Source organism: Schistocerca cancellata, chromosome 1, assembly GCF_023864275.1.
Source record: "Schistocerca cancellata isolate TAMUIC-IGC-003103 chromosome 1, iqSchCanc2.1, whole genome shotgun sequence".
In the NCBI taxonomy this organism is placed as follows: Eukaryota; Metazoa; Arthropoda; class Insecta; order Orthoptera; family Acrididae; genus Schistocerca; species Schistocerca cancellata.
The window spans coordinates 1,068,058,549-1,068,063,357 of record NC_064626.1 but is presented as its reverse complement, the minus strand read 5'-3'; the positions used below and the strand labels follow the sequence as shown (position 1 = coordinate 1,068,063,357).

Sequence of the window (4,809 nt, the reverse complement as noted above, 5' to 3'; positions counted from 1 at the left end):
AAAAAAAATTAAATTTGGCTTCACTGTGACAGGACACATTTTTGAGCATTACTTAAACATTGTATGAATTTTATGTTGCGTGTGCACGAGAGGAAAAAAAAATATTAAAAGACGAACCACCAGTATAAAATGAGGTAGAGAATGTAACGCTGTCAGTAAAGGAAGAGTAACAGGAATGGATAGGCGAGGAGAACAAAACGACTTCGAAGAAGGGCTACTCTTTGTATGTCACCTGCGTAACAAATCCACCAGGGAGATTTCAACCGTTCTAAAGCTGCTCACGTCGACTGTAGGTGATTTGGTTGTGAAGTGGCAAGGCAAAGCAACAACCATAGCTAAATAAAAACCAGACAGACTTCGTGTACTGGCGGACAAGGGACCACTGACCACTGCGGAGGATGGTTGTAAAAATCGCATGAAATCAGCGGAAGGTTTCAGTCGCGAGTCGCAGCCTAGCTAGCACAATGACGGTGCGTAGGGAGTTGAAAAGAATGGGATACAATGGTTGAGGGAGGAGTTCGTCATAAGCCATACATTTATGTGGCCAATGCTAAGCGGCGCTTGGGGTGGTATAAAGAGCAACGCCACAAGACGGTAAATGAGTGGAAACGAATAATTTGGAGTGATGAAGCGTTTGGGTTTGGCAAATGCCTGGAAATCGTTACCTCCAATCACCTCTAACGTCAAAAGTGAGGTACGAAGGGTATTCCGTTATGGGATACTTTCCCTCTTTATGGTGCGTTCCCCTTATTGCGTTTAAGAAAGCGCTAATTGCAGAAGGATATGGTATTTTACAGCACTCTGTACTGCGTACAGCAGATGAACAGTTCAGGGATGATGACTGTATCAGAATGACAACGCACCCTGTCGTAAGGCAGCACCTTTGAGGCAATGGTTTGTGCAGAGTGACATTCCTGGGTCGCCTAGATTCCCGATGTGAAGCCAATGGAACACCTTTGAAATGTGTTAGAACGTGACTTCGCTCAAGTCTATAGTTTACATCACTATTTGCTCTGGTTTCGACTCTTGATGGAGCATGGGCTAACATTTCTCCGCAGACATTCTGAAACCTTATAGGAAGTGTTGCAAGCAGCGCCCTTGGCGAACGGTTGACACGTCCCATATAAATATCCAGTAACAGGTTTCCGGATACTTTTTATCAGATAGTATAAATTAAAACATCTCAAGTAGCTATCAGTCAATGGCGTTAGGAAAGGAATATTTCGCTGTTTCAATTACATTAAAGTTTCTTGAAAACAGAACAGTTTTCTCAGTAGCCAGCGCTTTATTTCAAAACGCTCCATTAACCACGCCGATGGAAAAAAATTGCAGCGCCAAAAAATTATTCATGTAGAATAATGAAATTTAGGTGCAACGGCATTGCCGCAGTGGATACACCGGTTCACGTCAGCGCTGTTGGGCGTGGCCAGCACTTGGATGGGTGACCATCTGGGCTGGCATGCGCTGTTGCCGTTTTCCGGGGTGCACTCAGCCTCGTGATGCCAATTGAGGAGCTACTCGACCGCATAGTAGCGGCTCCGGTCAAAGAAAACCATCGCAACGGCGTGGCGAGCGGTGTGCTGACCGCACGCCCCTCCTATCCAGTTCCTCATCTGAGGATGGAACGGCGGTCGGATGGTCCCGACGGGCCACTTGTGGCCTGAAGACGGAGTGCATAATGAAATTTAGGGAATACGTTTGTCTAGATAACAAATTTAAACGATTAACATTACAAGATCAAGGTTGTGATAAGCGCGAGATAAGCCAATGCAAACGCGGTAGGTTAATAACCAGTGTAACCTCCAGAATGGTGAACGCAAGCATGCAAACGTGCGTGAATGGTGTTGTACTGGTGGCGGATGTCAATTTGTGAGATGGATGTCTGTTGCAGTAGGTCGGTCAATACAGGGAGAGTTAACGTGTTTGTGGACGACGCAGGAGTTGTCGTCCGTTATGTCCCATATGTGCCCGATGTGAGACGGGTCTAGTGACAGAGTGGGCGTCAAACTGTAGAGTATATTGGGTTTCAACAGCGGTATGTGGATAAATAAAATGTAAATGTTGTGTGACTAGGGCCTTCCGTCTGGTAGACCGTTCGCCGGGTGCAAGTATTTCAATTTGACGCCACTTCGGCGACTTGCCCGTCGATGGGAATGAAATGATGATGTTTAGGACACTTTTTTTCACTTGCTGCTTGCCAAATAAGCCCGCTGCCTGTATAAAAAAGCGGGCTGTAATACTGCAGTTGGTCTCTTAGCCGTCATATCAGTAACTCAAGATCAACAACAAGGGAAAATCCACATAGTAATGAACATAGACCCATCAAAGCTCCACGTACTGATCTGATACATATACGATCTTGAGTTATTGATGTGCCGTTGCCCGTGTCCCGCCCCGTGGAGGTGGATCAAGTACAGTGTCAGGCAGTTTTAGTCAACAACTGAGCAGGACAACACAACACCCAGTCTCTGAGAAGATAAAATCTCCGACCCAGCCGGGAATCGAACCCGGGCCCTTAGGACTGATATGAAATGATAATTAAATGGACACCCTAGCTGCAAACAGGCGTTGATGTACTTCATTGGGGACATGTTGAAAATGTGTGCTCCGACCGGGACTCGAACCCGGGATCTCCTGCTTACATGGCAGACGCTCTATCCATCTGAGCCACCGCGGGCACAGAGGATAGTGCGTCTGCAGGGACTTATCCCTTGCACGCTCCCCGTGAGATCCACATTCCCAACATGTCCACACCACTACATTCGTAGTGCGCCTAATAGATGTTTGCCCATCATACTCATTACTCGTGGCAGATTAATCTACCAAGTCCCGTACGAGTTCGGACATAGCGTGTGCGTTCGCACAAGATGGTCAATGGCAGGGAAGCCATATTTTTAACTATGTTGTTGTTGTTGTCTTCAGTCGTGAGACTGGTTTGATACAGCTCTCCATGCTACTCTATCCTGTGCAAGCTTCTTCATCTCCCAGTACCTACTGCAACCTACATCCTTCTGAATCTGCTTAGAGTATTCATCTCTTGGTCTCCCCCTACGATTTTTACCCTCCACGCTGCCCTGCAATACTAAATTGGTGATCCCTTGATGCCTCAGAACATGTCCTACCAACCGATCCCTTCTTCTGGTCAAGTTGTGCCACAAACTTCTCTTCTCCCCAATCCTATTCAATACTTCCTCATTAGTTAATTTTTAACTATATATGACGGTAGTATCTGTTCCCGAAAGAACAGTTACCGTGGATGACCATGCAGCTTTGTTAGAAATGAAATGATAATTAAATGGACACCCTAGCTGCAAACAGGCGTTGATGTACTACATTGGGGACATGTTCAAAATGTGTGCCCCGACCGGGACTCGAACCCGAGATCTCCTGCTTACATGGCAGACGCTCTATCCATCTGAGCCACCGCGGGCACAGAGGATAGTGCTTCTGCAGGGACTTATCCCTTGCACGCTCCCCGTGAGATCCACATTCCCAACATGTCCACACCACTACATTCGTAGTGCGCCTAACAGATGTTTGCCCATTATACTCATTACTCGTGGCAGATTAATCTATCAAGTCCCGTACGAGTTCGGGCATAGCGTGTGCGTTCGCACAAGGAGGTCAATGGCCGGGAAGCCATATTTTTAACTACACTCCTGGAAATGGAAAAAAGAACACATTTACACCGGTGTGTCAGACCCACCATACTTGCTCCGGACACTGCGAGAGGGCTGTACAAGCAATGATCACACGCACGGCACAGCGGACACACCAGGAACCGCCGTGTTGGCCGTCGAATGGCGCTAGCTGCGCAGCATTTGTGCCCCGCCGCCGTCAGTGTCAGACAGTTTGCCGTGGCATACGGAGCTCCATCGCAGTCTTTAACACTGGTAACATGCTGCGACAGCGTGGACGTGAACCGTATGTGCAGTTGACGGTCTTTGAGCGAGGGCGTGTAGTGGGCATGCGGGAGGCCGGGTGGACGTACCGCCGAATTGCTCAACACGTGGGGCGTGAGGTCTCCACAGTACATCGATGTTGTCGCCAGTGGTCGGCGGAAGGTGCACGTGCCCGTCGACCTGGGACCGGACCGCAGCGACGCACGGATGCACGCCAAGACCGTAGGATCCTACGCAGTGCCGTAGGGGACCGCACCGCCACTTCCCAGCAAATTAGGGACACTGTTGCTCCTGGGGTATCGGCGAGGACCATTCGCAACCGTCTCCATGAAGCTGGGCTACGGTCCCGCACACCGTTAGGCCGTCTTCCGCTCACGCCCCAACATCGTGCAGCCCGCCTCCAGTGGTGTCGCGACAGGCGTGAATGGAGGGACGAATGGAGACGTGTCGTCTTCAGCGATGAGAGTCGCTTCTGCCTTGGTGCCAATGATGGTCGTATGCGTGTTTGGCGCCGTGCAGGTGAGCGCCACAATCAGGACTGCATACGACCGAGGCACACAGGGCCAACACCCGGCATCATGGTGTGGGGAGCGATCTCCTACACTGGCCGTACACCACTGGTGATCGTCGAGGGGACACTGAATAGTGCACGGTACATCCAAACCGTCATCGAACCCATCGTTCTACCATTCCTAGACCGGCAAGGGAACTTGCTGTTCCAACAGGACAATGCACGTCCGCATGTATCCCGTGCCACCCAACGTGCTCTAGAAGGTGTAAGTCAACTACCCTGGCCAGCAAGATCTCCGGATCTGTCCCCCATTGAGCATGTTTGGGACTGGATGAAGCGTCGTCTCACGCGGTCTGCACGTCCAGCACGAACGCTGGTCCAACTGAGGCGCCAGGT

General features: G+C 49.8%; 2 non-coding genes across 2 annotated transcripts; both read right to left on the bottom strand.

Moving 5' to 3' along the window:
* Positions 1 to 2,603: 2,603 nt before the first annotated feature.
* Positions 2,604 to 2,678, bottom strand: Trnat-ugu (transfer RNA threonine (anticodon UGU)). The gene has a single exon. It is a non-coding gene; the product is annotated as a tRNA-Thr (tRNA).
* Positions 2,679 to 3,356: 678 nt separating this feature from the next.
* Trnat-ugu (transfer RNA threonine (anticodon UGU)) lies at positions 3,357 to 3,431 on the bottom strand. The gene has a single exon. It is a non-coding gene; the product is annotated as a tRNA-Thr (tRNA).
* Between the last annotated feature and the right edge of the window lie 1,378 nt (positions 3,432 to 4,809).